We start from the raw sequence: 18,793 nt of genomic DNA, 5'->3' as shown, positions 1-18,793 counted from the left end.
CACACTGGCACAACAACGTGCGCAGTTTCCCATTGCCAACGAGCCTCAACGTTGGATAGGGCTTACAGGACCGCGAGACCAGGCGTTACACTCTTGGCCTCCTATGTCCCCTGACTTAACACCATGTGATTTCTTCCTGTGGGGATATGTTAAACAATGTGTTTATGTTCCTCCCTTACCTAGTGACATTGATGAACTAAAAACCAGAATATCAGCTGCTGTAGCTTCAGTGACAGGAAACACCTTACGCTCAGTTTGGGATGAATTCGGCTATCGGCTAGTGTCGTCCGTGCAACCATACAGGACATATTGAATATTTATGATGGATTTTTATAAACTTCTGACTTTTCTGAGTAATTTAGTATCTAATTTGTTGGTGTTAAGCCCTTCTTCCTAATAAATAATTCTATAAAAATCGGGTCATTCTTTTTGGGTCACCCTGTATTTATAATGTAAGCACGGCTGACAAACAGCGGCAATATCAACAGCCACTGGCTTTGTTTTTCCAGTAACGCCAACCCAATTTTGTTGGCAATTACAAAAATACGAGCATTGTCGATTGCTACATCACAGATAAATAGATGCTCTTTGCTAGCTCTTGTTGGTCCCGGACGAGACCAATATATGCAACTATACACACAGAATAAAGTGTATTGAAAATATTATCCCTGACAGATAAATGATTGAGGAACTGTGAATGGAGAAGCTAAAACTTGTTACTTCCACAAAATAATCGTCAGCCTGCACGTGCATCAGCAAGAATAATTACTTGTAAAGCAAGAAAAACAATTTACAGGGCCTCCGCAAGGGGTGGTTAGTTTTCGTAAATGTCGGCTACGTTGCAATCCAGGGGCGAACCATCGCATCTGTCGCATCAACCCTACCGAAATTCAGTCACAGTTTCAACATAGGCAGACAGGAATTTGCGGTGAAATAATGTTCTCTGCTCACAGCGTTTTAAATTTTAACAAACTGAGTTTACTTCAAAGATAAAGTACCACTTATCACAATTAACGGGTCCGCCCCGGTAGCTGAGTGGTCAGCGTGATAGACTGTCAATCCTAAGGGCCCGGGTTCGATTCCTGGCTGGGTCGGAGATTTTCTCCGCTCAGGGACTGGGTGTTGTGTTGTCCTAATCATCATCGTTTCATCCCCATCGACGCGCAGGTTGCCGAAGTGGCGTCAAATCGAAAGACCTGCATCAGGCGAACGGTCTACCCGACGGGAGGTCCTAGCCACACGACATTTCCATCACAATTAACGATCGTTCATTACTGCAATAGCCGGCCGCTGTGGCCGTGCGGTTCTAGGCGATTCCGTCCGGAAAAGTGCTGCTGCTACGGTCGCAGGTTCGAATCCTGCCTCGGGCATGGATGTGTGTGATGTCTTTAGGTTAGTTAGGTTTAAGTAGTTCTAACTCTAGGGGACTGGTGACCTCGATGTTAAGTCCCATAGTGCTCAGAGCCATTTGATTACTGCAATAATAATAACCGTCTGAGCGAGGGCTTAAATAAACTTAACAGTGTCACACATTCCCGGGAGATAATTAAAGTTCCTTTAGCACAAGTCTAAAGTTCCACAACTGCGATCTAACGAAATTCCAAGTGCAAATCACTCTCAAAATCAACCGGAGAAAAGTTTTTAAAGTTCAGACTTGATCACCTGACCAGAAATATTAACACTTAGAAATATTCCGACTCATTCCTATCTGTTCGAGATCGCAACCCCGACTGATGCAAAGACGCTCCGCGCGAAAATGCCCGCCGCCATTTAACACGTTCGGTGCCCCCGCCACGGGAGGAGAGGTAGCTCGGGGAACGGCAGGTAGCCGACGCCGCGCCTAACGTATGCTGACCGTCGGTGCCGTCTAGTCTAGAGTAGGTTTTGTTTACTGTACGGGTCGGATTTGCCTCCGCTCGTGCCCGGGCACTCAGCAGTGATCGTCGGCTGCGATGTAGCTGTCGGTTTACCTTTCTGCCACTCTGTGGTGAAACTCGTGCAGGTAAATGCAATTGTTTTCAGTTTACCTTCCTTTATCTATATAATAATTATTTTCGACATAATTACAGCCGGCCGCGGTGGTCTAGCGGTTCTAGGCGCGCAGTCCGGAGCCGCGCGACTGCTACGGTCGCAGGCTCGAATCCTGCCTTGGGCATGGATGTGTGTGATGTCCTTAGGTTAGGTAGGTTTAAGTAGTTCTAAGTTCTAGGGGACTGATGACCACAGATGTTAAGTCCCATAGTGCTCAGAACCATTTGAACCATTTTAACATAATTACACATAAATTTTATTTTTAAGAATGTTTCAAAACAAGCGTGGGCGCAAAAGTAAATATTTTTCTGTTGACGGTAAATTTTGTGTGTAATACCCTGAAAATAATTATTTTATAAACAAAGAACGATAAACTGAAATCAAATGCATTTACTTGCACAAGTTTCAAGACAGTGGTAGAAAGGTAAACCGACAGCTACATCACAAGCGACATTCATTGCAGAGTGCCCGGGCAAGGACTGACACAAATCCGAACCACACAGTAAAGAAAACACACTACAACCTAGACGGCGCTGACAGTCACGCGCTACTCGTGGCGTCAGCTACCTGGCGTTCCCCGCTACCTGGCGGGGTGGGGGCACAGTACGTGTTCAACTGACTACAAATTTAATGTCATATACATGTACTATACAAGAAATTGTACGTAAATTTCCTCAGATTTCCAATTCTGTTCGTAGCCCGTCTGTAACTCAAAACGTTTGATCACAAATAATGGTTTTGTCCACGTAAATGCTATTATGCGTTGTTATATTATCAATGAAAATAAACAATTAGAACTAATTACTCATACATCCCTAACCATATCTACTCAGAATTGCAACTACTAAGCCGGCCGGAGTAGCCGAGCGGTTCTAGGCGCTACAGTCTGGAACCGTGCGTCCGCTACGATCGCAGGTTCGAATCCTGCCTCGCGCATAGATGTGTGTGATGTCCTTAGGTTAGTTAGGTTTAAGTAGTTCAAAGTTCTAGGAGACTGGTGACCTCAGCAGTTAAGTCCCATAGTGCTCAGAGCCATTTGAACCATTTGCCGCTGCTACTTTCAATGTTTCATATCTTATTTATGGGAAAATTCAGCTTTTTTTCACATAATGTGCATGCCACGCTGTAACTCAGAATAGGCGAAATTTACAAAAAAGTGTACAATGACAGTTTCATAGCGCATTGTAAGTATCGCTTCAGGCGCTATCGAGATATGAATTAGGAGAGCATTACATAACATTAGACAACGAGGGCGCGCCTTCGCACCCGCGCACTCTTCTTAATTTTGTGTTTCTAAGCCGTGTTGCCACCTTCTCTGTCGCTGGTTGGGGTGACGTCCGTCGTGGTTGGTCGAGTCGGCCATGGCGGCTACCCTTCCGCGCCTGCCAGTCTCACAACTTTAGTCAGCCGGTCGGCCGCGTCTGGTTTAAAGAGTATCTCACTACAATTTCCGGGATGTAGCGTCTCACGACCACACGACCTACCTCAAAATGTTGACCTCACCCTCAACTGCCTGCTGTCTCACAATAATCTAATTACAAACACGCCCCTTCCCACCCGTTTAAGGTACATGGGGTCACGAATTACGAAGTATAAATACAGGGTGTTTCAAAAATGACCGGTATATTTGAAACGGCAATAAAAACTAAACGAGCAGCGATAGAAATACACTGTTTGTTGCAATATGCTTGGGACAACAGTACATTTTCAGGCGGACAAACTTTCGAAATTACAGTAGTTACAATTTTCAACAACAGATGGCGCTACGGTCTGGGAAACTCTATAGTACGATATTTTCCACATATCCACCATGCGTAGCAATAATATGGTGTAGTCTCTGAATGAAATTACCCGAAACCTTTGACAACGTGTCTGGCGGAATGGCTTCACATGCAGATGAGATGTACTGCTTCAGCTGTTCAATTGTTTCTGGATTCTGGCGGTACACCTGGTCTTTCACGTGTCCCCACAGAAAGAAGTCACAGGGGTTCATGTCTGGCGAATAGGGAGGCCAATCCACGCCGCCTCCTGTATGTTTCGGATAGCCCAAAGCAATCACACGATCATCGAAATATTCATTCAGGAAATTAAAGACGTCGGCCGTGCGATGTGGCCGGGCACCATCTTGCATAAACCACGAGGTGTTCGCAGTGTCGTCTAAGGCAGTTTGTACCGCCACAAATTCACGAAGAATGTCCAGATAGCGTGATGCAGTAATCGTTTCGGATCTGAAAAATGGGCCAATGATTCCTTTGGAAGAAATGGCGGCCCAGACCAGTACTTTTTGAGGATGCAGGAACGATGGGACTGCAACATGGGGCTTTTCGGTTCCCCATATGCGCCAGTTCTGTTTATTGACGAAGCCGTCCAGGTAAAAATAAGCTTCGTCAGTTAACCAAATGCTGCCCACATATATATCGCCATCATCAATCCTGTGCACTATATCGTTAGCGAATGTCTCTCGTGCAGCAATGGTAGCGGCGCTGAGGGGTTCCCGTGTTTGAATTTTGTATGGATAGAGGTGTAAACTCTGGCGCATGAGACGATACGAGGACGTTGGCTTCATTTGGACCGCAGCTGCAACACAGCGAACGGAAACCCGAGGCCGCTGTTGGATCACCTGCTGCACTAGCTGCGCGTTGCCCTCTGTGGTTGCCGTACGCGGTCGCCCTACCTTTCCAGCACGTTCATCCGTCACGTTCCCAGTCCGTTGAAATTTTTCAAACAGATCCTTTATTGTATCGCTTTTCGGTCCTTTGGTTACATTAAACCTCCGTTGAAAACTTCGTCTTGTTGCAACAACACTGTGTTCTAGGCGGTGGAATTCCAACACCAGAAAAATCCTCTGTTCTAAGGAATAAACCATGTTGTCTACAGCACACTTGCACGTTGTGAACATCACACGCTTACAGCAGAAAGACGACGTACAGAATGGCGCGAATTACCCGATTGGGACGGAAATCGCTACATGTGATTAACATGACCAGCAACCAAGAGATAACAATTTCAGAAAAATTGGACGATTTATTATTCGAGAGAAGGGGCCTTCACAAACTGAGCCTACAGTAACGCTCCTATCCGGGACTGAACCGGAGACCTGCAGGGCCAGAGTCTGCTGCTCTAGCAGCTGCACCACCATGGGCTCACTTCCGAATTGCACGAAGTCCATTTCAGGCGATAAAAAAGGAGCGATTTCAAATCGCCATTTGAGTCACCTTTCGAAGCAGATTGTATTTTCGTGAAGAATTTGTTTCTTTTTTTCTTCTGACATTCCGGTCCTTGCATCTTAACTTTTCGGCGTCACTGTACATGATGTCGCAGATTTTCCACCTCTATTATAAACATTCTTTTTCGGTGACTGTGGTAATTTAAAGGGTACAATCGAAGTTTTCGATAAACAAGAAGTGGAAGTATAAGAAGACGCGACAGTTGCATCACAGCTCTTACATGTTCCATAAAACCCGACATGCCATCTCGGTAAAATATCCTTTCTACTGCTAAAGAAAATGATTTTCATAACTGATGATGCGTGACTACAGCAGCCTAAAAATTAATCTTATGCACCTCAGTGTACTTAACAGGTACATATTTCGTGACAGGTTATTTACTATCTTTTAAATGAAGATATATTCATGTTTCTTCTTTTTTTACTTATTCCACATCCAAGAGGACTACTTCACTTGGAAGCTGTGGAAGGTACATCAGCATATTTGTTTCACACATAATAGTTTTCCGAGCATGATACCGTGCCACAATGTAAAACCTATACTGCAGAAACCAACGTTTCTGCGACGGTTACAGTGGCTTCCTTCTGTATCTACCGGTGTGATTTAGCTGTGCAGCCTAACTTATATTTCTGACATTACTGCTCACTGAGCATAACAGTATGTTAAAATTTCTTAAAGATTATTGTTATATAGTCGGTCACTTGAGGCGGAAGGAGCGGGCACTTTACTGTGGTTTCTATACGGCCAGCTTGGGGGAGTCATGCATCGATTGTACGATCATGTTACCGACGCGCTCTCTCTCTCTCTCTCTCTCTCTCTCTCTCTCTCTCTGTGTGTGTGTGTGTGTGTGTGTGTGTGTGTGTGTGTGTGTGTGTGTGTGTTTATATAATGGAGTGCCTTCTGCGCTTTGACTTCATGTCGTACTTTGCACAAGGTTACTACTAGTCTTCTGGTGTTCGGCTACTCTGAATTTGCTGTGTTGCCCTAGACGAATGTAGCTCTCGTGATCCACTACGTGCGTTGCAGCAACACTGAGGCCAGGAAACACAATTTAACGAAACCTATGTACTGGTCAAGCAGCCGGCTTTGACGAAACGCAAGATCCGAGAAACCATCGAAATAATGCAACACACCAACAACATGAAAAGAGGGGACGGACTCGGGCTCGCCCCATTCTGCCTGCCAGCCCTCAGAGTGCAACAGGCCGCACCAACAAACAACACGAGAAGCAAGCGCTACTAGCGAGTTAAAAGTGCCTGCGTCCAGCAGGAGGGAAACGGGAGTCCACGCCTCATTCGCCGACGTCCACCAATAACGGCACACAATGCGGCAGACAACAGCAGACCCCCCCCCCCCCTTCGCGCCAACTCACCCCACCCCAGTAACCTACTACAGTAAAGTTCCCGCTCCTTCCGCCTCACGTGACCAATCGTATCAACTTAACACAACTAAAGCACGTCAGAAGACTCAGAAGAAGCCACTGTAACCGTTGTAAGGTGGCTATAATTTCGCACCTTACAAGCACTCATCCACATACTTTGCCGTGAACTACAACCACAATTAGGTATCATTTGACAGGTTGTACATCGTATATATGCATATTTAAAGAAGACTGACATTGTCACGTACGCCTTGTAAATAATTGTTAACGCTTATTGCATGAAAGGTGACGGAGTGTCTTTATTAACAGAACGGCGTAATGAATGATTGCCTATACTAGTAGAGGTTGGAACGCCAGTGGAGATGAAATGGCAGAAAGAACTCAAGCTCTGGGTGGAAGGCCCGCTCAGGTGTTGGTCCTGCTTAAAAACAGGAAGTAGCTATACGGACGTCGTGGCACCTGGGCTCTGGAGCACAATAGGGTGACGGCCGGCCGCTATCGTAGCAGCACCAGAAGGATAACCGGAACTCTGTAAATCCTGGACGCAGGTGAGAGGAATATGATTCGTTTTCGGAATTACGAGGGTGAGGAGCCGAGCCTTGCTGGGAAGCCAGCGGTGGAGAGTTGAGGTCTTCCGCTGTGAGCGCCCGTGTGTGACGGTCGCTTGGCATCAGCTTTGCTATCAGGAGAGTTTATACTTAGAACAGTTAGGCACTGTACTGTTCCGCGAACATATACGATTCTGGACTTCACCTCCGGGTTGGAAGTTGTTGAGTACGCAGCGTTCAGTAATTGAGAGCACTTCTTCTGTCTATACTTACGTTGAGACGTTATCTAAACTCCGTCCTTGTGGCTGGGAGTTTGCGTTTCTCGTCTGTAGAACACAGAGAGGAGAAGACAGTACTAGAGTATATTAGTCAGAGGACCACCTTCTGCCGTCCTAGTGTTTGAAAGTGTTTATTTGTGACTGGAGTTCTTCCATCGTCGCAAACGAGTACGAGAACCATCACTTCGACGTTGTGGACGCAGTACATAGGGTGATATCGCAAATTGCTTCGGCTTATTAGTGCTATAAAGCTAAACAGCTGTGATCATGTTAGTTTATTTCCACTGAGGTTCCACACCACCACAGATCATCTTTGAAAGTAGTGTCTTCTAGTGTTTGGTACGTAGATGATGTCAGTCATTTTGTGTTATTGATATTAGATCGCGCAGTCATACTAAGGGGCAGAGTTGGGCAATTGATTGATAATTTTAGTTAGGAAATATAGACAATTGTACTTAAAGAGTTGCTTTTAATCTATAATAAATATATATTGAACAACAACGTTTATCATTTAGTAGTATTAGTTGCCTCCATCATACATTTATGTTTATATATATATATATATATATATATATATATATATATATATACACTCCTGGAAATTGAAATAAGAACACCGTGAATTCATTGTCCCAGGAAGGGGAAATTTTATTGACACATTTCTGGGGTCAGATACATCACATGATCACACTGACAGAACCACAGGCACATAGACACAGGCAACAGAGCATGCACAATGTCGGCACTAGTACAGTGTATATCCACCTTTCGCAGCAATGCAGGCTGCTATTCTCCCATGGAGACGATCGTAGAGATGCTGGATGTAGTCCTGTGGAACGGCTTGCCATGCCATTTCCACCTGGCGCCTCAGTTGGACCAGCGTTCGTGCTGGACGTGCAGACCGCGTGAGACGACGCTTCATCCAGTCCCAAACATGCTCAATGGGGGACAGATCCGGAGATCTTGCTGGCCAGGGTAGTTGACTTACACCTTCTAGAGCGCGTTGGGAGGCACGGGATACATGCGGACGTGCATTGTCCTGTTGGAACAGCAAGTTCCCTTGCCGGTCTAGGAATGGTAGAACGATGGGTTCGATGACGGTTTGGATGTACCGTGCACTATTCAGTGTCCCCTCGACGATCACCAGTGGTGTACGGCCAGTGTAGGAGATCGCTCCCCACACCATGATGCCGGGTGTTGGCCCTGTGTGCCTCGGTCGTATGCAGTCCTGATTGTGGCGCTCACCTGCACGGCGCCAAACACGCATACGACCATCATTGGCACCAAGGCAGAAGCGACTCTCATCGCTGAAGACGACACGTCTCCATTCGTCCCTCCATTCACGCCTGTCGCGACACCACTGGAGGCGGGCTGCACGATGTTGGGGCGTGAGCGGAAGACGGCCTAACGGTGTGCGGGACCGTAGCCCAGCTTCATGGAGACGGTTGCGAATGGTCCTCGCCGATACCCCAGGAGCAACAGTGTCCCTAATTTGCTGGGAAGTGGCGGTGCGGTCCCCTACGGCACTGCGTAGGATCCTACGGTCTTGGCGTGCATCCGTGCGTCGCTGCGGTCCGGTCCCAGGTCGACGGGCACGTGCACCTTCCGCCGACCACTGGCGACAACATCGATGTACTGTGGAGACCTCACGCCCCACGTGTTGAGCAATTCGGCGGTACGTCCACCCGGCCTCCCGCATGCCCACTATACGCCCTCGCTCAAAGTCCGTCAACTGCACATACGGTTCACGTCCACGCTGTCGCGGCATGCTACCAGTGTTAAAGACTGCGATGGAGCTCCGTATGCCACGGCAAACTGGCTGACACTGACGGCGGCGGTGCACAAATGCTGCGCAGCTAGCGCCATTCGACGGCCAACACCGCGGTTCCTGGTGTGTCCGCTGTGCCGTGCGTGTGATCATTGCTTGTACAGCCCTCTCGCAGTGTCCGGAGCAAGTATGGTGGGTCTGACACACCGGTGTCAATGTGTTCTTTTTTCCATTTCCAGGAGTATATATATATATATATATATATATATATATATATATATATATATATATATATATATATATATATACAAAGTATGAAGAGATCATAAGATCTGATTCAGGGGGTAGTCACACAGGGCCAAATCATCATTTTAGCGTTTATTATTTTCCGATGCGCACATTCATTTTACACCCGCCTGGAGTAGCATCTTGGACCGTGACTAAGGCGTTGGTTTCTCAGAAAACTTATGTCAACTGACGCATGCCACGGAAGCCTATGCAATTATATACTGTATTTGTTTTCCTTTGTAAAAAATGGTGTATCTTGGAGCATCACCTCAATATGGATCTTTCGTCGCGAAAGTACGTCTAACTTAATCTACTAAAAGTCGTCCAATTCAAAAGGCATAATGAACTGCTAATCTTCGAATGCGCATTATACTTAATATCTAGGTTAGGTATATGTTGCTTAAGGGGATACGGAATCACCTATCCCCGCAATGTTAATATATGCCTACTATAGGGAACATTTTCTCACAAACTACTGGAGACAGAGAGGTAAAAATTTTACTGTATGTGCATTCATATGTTACAACAATACTGAAACAACAGTTTATTGTCAAAGTATTTTCTTACAGAGATATTGTACATTTATTTGTAAGTAAATTTTTTCCATCGCTTTTTACTAGACTATCACCCCTAAGTCTTTTGTAAATCAAGTAATTAAAAAATCGTTGTTTCAGTATGTAATAGGGACCTATGTCACTACGTCATAAAAATTTCAGACTTCTAGGTTGACCAGTACCTGAGATAATGTTCCTAGATGAAGTAAAAAGTAAACTTACGGGAAAGGGAGAAAGAAGATTAAAACATTCCTGATCCGTAGCTAATACCCCCTTCACAGTCTTCATAATCATCTTCAAGTCTTCTTTTGGCACCCCTCTGCACCTGTCTTGCTTTTTTCACTAATGTCTTGATTATATTATCAGCATGCCTTAGTCTGTGCTGATCTAAAAAGAACATAGCACGTACCGTACGGGAACCAACACACATACCCAACTTTTGAAGGACCTGGCATTTAGTTATATTTCCAAGATTGAAGGTTGCCACAGCATCATACACACCAAAATGTAGTGTATTAATTCCGACAAACACTGTTTTTGGGAGACGATGCCATATCACACTATTCAAGCACTCGTTGGGGTTCTGCGTTTTTCCGTGAAGACATTTCATCAGAAGACTTCTGTCAGCCAGATCTCTGAAAATGGGCTTTATTTCTGCCATGATGGCTGATGGTAGACTGTGGTGGTGAATGTATTTCTCTCCTGTTGTTAGTCCCCTATTGTATTTACACCAGCTGTTTTCACCTTTGGGGCACAAACCATGTTGTGGATGCTCATCCGTGGATGCGGTGTGGAAATATAAAGCCCATATAGCTCTCCTCATTTCTTCAAGATTGCCTGTATTTTGCCTGATTGCAAGGCCATAGCAGTTCTGAATGTGGTCTATTATGGAATCAGTCAATCTTCCTCTGCCATCCAAGGTTTTCCCATCATCTAGTTTTTTCCCTTTCATAACTGATTTTAACCTTCTCAGCCTGGCACCCATTCTCTTCTGCACATGTCCTATACATTCAAGTTTGCTTATATTTACACTGTTCCCATATGGTTTGCTTTCCAAAACTTCTTTGAATGCTTTAGAGTCACCATCTCCCAGATATTTGACATAGCGAACATTATACCACTGTGAAGAGCGATGAAAAATTTTCTTCACCCCAGCAACCTCCATGCCACCACTACTACCATAATAATTAGCAATACAGTCATCACTGTGTTCATTTTTCAGCCTGCCTGTGCACCTACAGTATTTAGACATTATTGCAACATCAATAACCTTGCCAGTATCAACACTAGTTGCTGTTACAACACCATTGTTGGAGGTGTGGCCCCTTTTCTGCCATTGCCATCAAACGCCACTGTGAGGTCACGACTGCCGTCATTTTCTTCCACTGCTTCTTCCACAGCAACCTGCATTGACTTCTGTGCTACATCTTCAACTGCAGATCCTAGTACATAATTGTAAGCTTCAAACTTTGAAGGTGCACTTGGAAGGTTTAGAACACCACATAGCATATCACCAGCTGCTTTGCCCTTACCAATTGCTCGCAATCCATAAACTAACCTAATATTTACACTATAAAGTTCAGTTTTCTTGTATCCATTATTTACAGTTACTGAAACCGAACTTGGAAACTTACAGCTGTATTTACAAACACTGCATATTAAATTAAACTGGGCAGCCAGGCCAACATGGGATTCTACTTTCAGAGAAACGTTTCCATGACATTTTTTGCAGCACAAACTGTTTTCAAGAGCTTCACACAATATATTCGTATCAATGAGTTCAAAAACTTCATTCCCTCTATCAAGTAAATTATATTTCTCTTCCAAATCTCTTAGTTTTTTATGAGAAGCACTGTTTTCATTTGGTGTAAGTTCGTTCGGCAAATCAGTAATAAGTGGATTCACATTTTCCAACAGTGATGATGATGAACTGCTTTGCTTTGCTAATGAATCATTATTTCTTTTCTTTTGCCAGTTCACACGCTTTTTAAATACTTTTGCTTTAGCTCTAGGCATTTTCACTGCGAAAAATGAAGCACTAAATACGAAATAACTCAACAACAACTACTTTCTTATATCACACTGTTTACAAAACAGTCCCGCCACAAAGTCAAAGAGTAACTTGAGGAAACCAGAGAGAAACATTTTCGGGCAACTAGTGTATAAATAGTGGCTGGAAACCGGGATATTTGAATTCATGTCACTTTAAAGGTACTGCCAAAAAGTTCATGGTCAGCCACGAGAGACGTGTATAACTAAAGCGCAATACCCGATCTCACAAATATATAAAAATAAAATAGTTATAATTGTAGTAGAGCTATGTATGATACGTCATTTTAAAGAGGAAACATGGCAGAATATAATACGCCAATAAAAAAAAATTCGATTTTTTAACCCAAAATCCGATTCCGTATCCCCTTAATGTATATTTTTGAAAAGTTACCTACAGAAGTTTCACGAAACACAGACAAAAGCTTTCTTATTTAGCAAGCATAGACATACTCGCCAATTGTCGAAACAGTTCATGCTAGTCTCACGAAGCAGCAGCAGCACCACCACCACTACCACCTGTTAGAGCAGAAATGTCGGTATTTAATACTACTCAACTATTCCACAACACCCGAATCTCCTCAAGCACACGTTCAAACCACCATACCCACTTCTCTCGCATTTTTTTCGAATATTAGTGCTGATTCGGTCCCAAACATCATTCAGTTTCTGTGGGCGGATGAACGCCTCGCTATGGAGAACGGCCTCACTGGACGTCTAGCTGTTATCTTCATTGCCGGCCGCGGTGGTCTCGCGGTTCTAGGCGCGCAGTCCGGAACCGCGCGACTGCTACGGTCGCAGGTTCGAATCCCGCCTCGGGCATGGATGTGTGTGATGTCCTTAGGTTAGTTAGGTTTAAGTAGTTGTAAGTTCTAGGGGACTGATGACCACAGCTGTTAAGTCCCATAGTGCTCAGAGCCATTTGAGCCATTTTTTTTTTTTTTTTGTTATCTTCATTAATTATTCTGTGACAAATTTTTTTTCATCTTACCCCGCTCTGGCTACTAGTATTTCATCCTAGAGATGGCACGTTTTACGATACTATCATTTACATTAAAGGGGATGTCATGATATTACTTGCAGACACTCTGAATTGGTACCACACTAAAATTAAATTTACATATGAAACAGAAAAAAATGGTTCAAATGGCTCTGGGCACTATGGGACTTATCATCTTAGGTCATCAGTCCCCTAGAACTTACAACTACTTAAACCTAACTAACCTAAGAACCGCTCGGCCACCCCGGCCGGCTATGAAATAGAAAACCGGCGTAATGAACTCAGCTTCAATGACCTAAAACTACGTTTAATAGACGGTAAAATTAACTTTGGTATTTACAGGAAACCCGCCACAACAGGTAACACTGTTCATGCTGCTTGTTATGACCCCTTTAAGCAAAAACCGGCGTTGTGTAACGCTATGTCGACCGTATGTTCAAAGTCTCCCTAACCCCTTCTGCTGTTGAAATTAGTTAGTTGCGTGTTCCACAGATCATTTGAACGAGTCTTTCTATCGAAATGTTGTTGAACGTATCAGTTTGCAGGATGATATGTATACACGATAAGCTCAGTAGCATGCTTCTTCCACTTGGAAGTTTTCATCAACACGAACACCCAAGAATTACTGAACTTAACAATGTGAAGCATACGGCAGTCAACAACGGGTATCAAAAATTTTATAAAGCTAAAACAAAGGGAAATATTATTTCCTCTTCACTCAATAAAAATGACCTCACTGTAAAGAAATACATTACAATATTATTACTAGGTGACATTTCATATCGTACTGCGAAGTGTTTAAAAAATATGACGCCAATTCGTCCTTTACCTCCAATGAAGTCACCACGCTGCTGTTCATGGATAATACTAATTTCTCTAACAAGGGATTCACTGCAATGGATGTCTGTTTTTTATATAAGACAAATAGTGAGGTCGTTTAAGACCCCCTTTCGTGAGCACTTGCTCAACAAAGAAGGTGAAAATACAGGTAAGTCGTAAAACACTCTTTTCCTCCGATGTGAGCTTAATATGGAAATTTTGCGTATGGTTGATAAGAGCTACAAATTGAACATCTTAGAATAGCCTGAAATCTACAAACATTTCCGCCTAAATTCTAAAAATATGCTGAATGATCAGCTCGCAATGAAAAATAGACTCTGACTGCACATCTCTTATAAAATGATGTGAGCTGGTTCATTTTATGTAAAACCAATGCTGTAATTGTCTCACTCGTATTCTACAAACTGAGATGTCACGTTATGGCCTTGATCTACAATATAAGAACTGTTTAACTCTCATACGCTGGTTTGCTAACGATGCTTCACTTCACCAGCTGATCTGCTGCACCGCCGGCACCCACGCCTGCCACTCACCTCGTCAGTGTTTCCGCAAACCCGCTTCCGTCAGCCAGTTTCGTCTCCAGGATGCTGCAAAATACAATGGATTGACGTTACACCAGAGGCCCACGGCCGTCACCACCAAACTATTAACAAATAAAATTCTATACTTACTTTATGTTAGTCTCCTTCACCCAAAAAAATATACTGACACTTTGTGATTGAACCTTTTAAATAGCGCATAACTTTCTTTTAAGTCATCCACTTTACATGCTTTTATAATGTTCCACGTTGAGTGTTATCAGTCTGTAGTTGCAATAAATTTTCGCGTACTGTATGAACATTTCGCGACGTGTCGTGTTATTATTGTTCTTTAAGGAAGGTATGCAATTTTTCTTACTTTCTGCAAAACAGACTGGAAAAACATCTTGCTAGATTATTAGTGCCAAAACTGGGACATAGTGAACACCGAGTGTAAGCTGTCAGACATTTGTTGAAACACTCAAGAAAATGAAAATAGACCGGAACGACATAATGGTTTGCCTGGACGTGGTGTCACGTTTCACGAGGATGCCAGTGCAAGGAAGACACGCTGGATCTTTTGGCTGAACAGTTTCAATCAGGAATCGTCAAGTTGTTCCGTCATTTTCTAATGACAACGTACTTCTTGTACCGCGGCGACTATTATGAAGTGACAGATGGCACAGCGAATGGTTCACCACTGTCACCTGTAGTCGCGAATTTCTTCTTGGAGCACTCTGAGGAGCAGGCTCTCAACTCAGTTGCGTCCATCTTGCTTCTTAAGGTACGTCGATGACACCTTCCTGATATGGCCTCACGGTGAAAATACACTGCATAGAGATTGAGAAGGATGGCAAGCTACTGTTCTTGGGTATTTCAGTTGAGCGGAATGCAGGAGGACGGCTTGGTCATTCAGCGTACAGGAAACCGACGCACACTGATCCGTATTTGAACGGCCGTAGTTTTCATCATCTTGTACACAAGAAAGCGGTCCTGAACACGTTAATGCACAGATCCAAAGTAATTTCTGACGACGACCACCTACAGCCTGAATTGCAGCCTTGAGGTACGTGTTCGTGAAGAATGTTTACAACAAGAGAGATTTCCAACCGCTTTCACGTACCACCGAAGGAGGACGCCTTGTGGATCGGCGGAAAAAGCCAAGCCGGCGGCTTTCCTGTCACACTGTGGGGCAACGAGCAACAAATCAGGACGTCTACTGCAGAGACACTGAAAGAGACCAGTGTTCCGGCCCGCCTCCAAATACGAGATATGCTGCGCCCTGCTAAAGATGACATAGCTCTTCGTTCTAGGCGCTACAGTCTGGAACCGCGCGACCGCTACGGTCGCAGGTTCGAATCCTGCCTCGGGCATGGATGTGTGTGATGTCCTTAGGTTAGTTAGTTTTAAGTAGTTCTAAGTTATCGGGGACTGATGACTTCAGAAGTTAAGTCCCATTGTGCTCACACTGGACTCGCATTCGGGAGGACGACGGTTCAATCCCGCGTCCGGCCATCCTGATTTAGGTTTTCCCGTGATTTCCCTAAATCGCTCCAGGCAAATGCCGGGATGGTTCCTTTCAAAGGGCACGGGCGACTTCCTTCCCCGTCCTTCCGTAATCCGATGAGACCGATGACCTCGCTGTCTGGTCTCCTTCCCCAAAACAACCCAACCCATAGTGCTCAGAGCCATAGCTCTTCGTGTGCTCGGTACGTATGGTGTCCCTTGCGAGTGCGGCAGCCTCTATATAGGTCAGACAATTCGTACAGTTGCAGAGCAGAGCGTAGTGCCGAGCACAAGAGAAATCTTAAGCAAAGGGAGATTGACAAGTCGGCCATAGATGAGCATTGCCTGGAAAACGGACACCAAATACAGTCGTAGAACACCAAAGTCTTGACTCGTGCGTCACCATACTGGAATTCCAAAGAGGCGGCTGAAACTAGAATGAAAACAATAATTTTACCAGAGACCATCGGTTCACACTTAGTAGGGCCTGGAGGTAGGTTTTCGATGTCAAAACGAAGCAACGACGGACGCTTAATACTTTAAGGGAGGCGGCAGCGGCAGTTTTAAACATGGTGCCGGTCCCCTGCGCCCGCTGACGTCACTGGGTCCGGCGACGGGCCGGAGCTGCTATGAGTTGCCCAACTCAACTTCCGTGTACGCGTCGTTTCGGCCCTCTCTGACTGGTGCCAGCGGCCGAAGTCAGCTATACAGAGTGATTTTTTCCCATAGAGTACAAACTCTAGGAATTGGTCGATGAGAGGATACGGAACAAAAACGGTCTAATGAACTTATGCCCGGACATACATGGTTTCCATGCTAGAAACCATTTATTCAGTCACACATCGTTACAGAGACTGCGGTTTAATACGCGCTGTATCATGCAGCCACAGTTACAGTATGTGTTGAAAACTGTTTCTATGTGCCTCAACACATGCGTGTAAGCGCCGTAGAACCTTCTGTCTCACACGTTCACATCCGCCAAGCAGCATCCGAACAGTGTAAAAGGCAGCATGAATACACTGCTCCCGTGTCTCCACATCTGGAATAGGCTCTGCATTCACAATACTTTTTGAGACGGCTCTAGAACCAGAAATCGCACGGGTTGAGATCCACTGAACGAGCAGGTCATGCAACTGGACCCTTTTGTCCGATCTGGTGACCATGGAAGACACGATTCACATGCGTCCGGACGTTAACGGCGAAGTGGGCTGGAGCACCATCACGTAGCAGCCATATAACCCTTCGGATCATCAATGGCCTTTGTTTACCAGGAGAGGCTAAGTCACCCGCAAGAAATACCAATAGTTCTGCCCTATTACGCGACGTGGAAGGTAGACTAGTCCCAAATTACGGTCGCCAATTATACCGGCCCAAACATTCTGGCTGCACCGATGTTGATGATTCGCTGTCACCATACCATGGGGGTTCTGCATACTATCCCATAAATGACTGTTGTGAAAGTTGAAGCTACCACTCCTCATCTGTGAGTAGGATGCATGACACAAATCCCGGAATCGTTGCCTTCTGAAGAAACCAGTGACAAAACTGCTCTCGATGTGGAAAGTCTGTCGCTTGTAAGCCCTGCACACGCTGTAAGTGATAAGGGTACACAGTTGGTCATGGAGGATGTTCCACATACGGTCGTCTAGTTTACCCTGTATTGGCTGGCCAACTGCCTGGTACAGACACGGGGGGGGGGGGGGGGGGGGGTTGACTTCCACAGTGTTAAAGTGTTAACCACTTTTTCCTCCATACCTAGTGTCAGAACATTTCGGATACGTCGTTCATAATTTCCTATTTCCTGAAACGACACTGTCTCAGACAATAGGCGAAAGACTGTTGCAAGCATTAAATGATGTGGTGGTTGTCGATGGGGATAGGCTTCTTGATACAACCTTGGTGCCCGCCGCCGTTGCCATTTGCCTTTCCATAGGTACACACCATGTAGCCAAGCTCTCGATTCGAATACTGAACCATTATGTACAACGCTGTGCCACATCCACTACAAGATGAATCAGCAAGAGAAGTGAATCGGACACATTAACGATTACTACGGCAGGAGAGGGCGCTAAGGGATGACGTATGAGGAACAATACCACCCTCTAGGAGGAAACAGTGCATACTGTAAGTGTGGCTGATGGTACAGCGCATATTAGACTGCAATCCCTGTAACTAAGTATGACTGAATAAACTGTCTCTAGTATGGAAACCATACATTTCCAGGAATAAGTTCGTTACACCTTTTTTGTTTCGTTGACTCTCATCGATCACTGCTTACAGTTTGTATACTGTGGAAAAAATCACCCAGTATAACCGGAAAATGGTGCTAGCCCCGGCAGTCAGTAGTAGACGACGGTCGCGGAAGTAGCCTTCGAAAGCTCGAGAATTTTATACGAATTGGCGCGGTTTGAAAACCGAAAAGATTTTATTCAGGAAGTAATACGGACGAAAACAAGATGAAGTGTGAAGTACATATAGGCTCTGAGATGCATACCTTAAGAGCTATGGGCAGTTGTTAGTCTTCGCTACTGTAAAAACATAGCTTCTACTAAAAAAGTGTCCATTGCTCTTAAGGTGCGCATTTTCGAGTGCACACGAACTTTTTTTATTTTGGTCCATAGTACTTCCTCACAAAATATGGAAACGAAAGGGCTTGTAGTAGAAGAGACGAGTTGCACAGTAGTGAAGACGACCAAGTGCTCATAGCTTGTAAGTATGCATTCAGAGGCCATGTTTACTAGATATTTTTCTTGTTTTGATCCATGCTGACACCTCTGAAAGTTTCCCACCCTACAATCTTAGCAA

The 18,793-nt window shown here is 44.8% G+C and overlaps 1 long non-coding RNA gene across 1 annotated transcript in view; it reads right to left on the bottom strand.

Annotated features, from left to right (window-relative positions):
• LOC124789641 overlaps positions 1 to 18,793 on the bottom strand; it is a 207,651-nt gene that overhangs the window by 88,227 nt on the left and 100,631 nt on the right. Inside the window, exon 2 of the long non-coding RNA XR_007016146.1 lies at positions 14,498 to 14,551. This is a non-coding gene — a long non-coding RNA (uncharacterized LOC124789641). The remainder of the gene's footprint in view (positions 1 to 14,497; positions 14,552 to 18,793) is intronic.

This window comes from Schistocerca piceifrons, chromosome 3 (assembly GCF_021461385.2).
Source record: "Schistocerca piceifrons isolate TAMUIC-IGC-003096 chromosome 3, iqSchPice1.1, whole genome shotgun sequence".
Classification (NCBI taxonomy): Eukaryota; Metazoa; Arthropoda; class Insecta; order Orthoptera; family Acrididae; genus Schistocerca; species Schistocerca piceifrons.
This window is presented reverse-complemented; position numbering and strand designations above follow the sequence as displayed.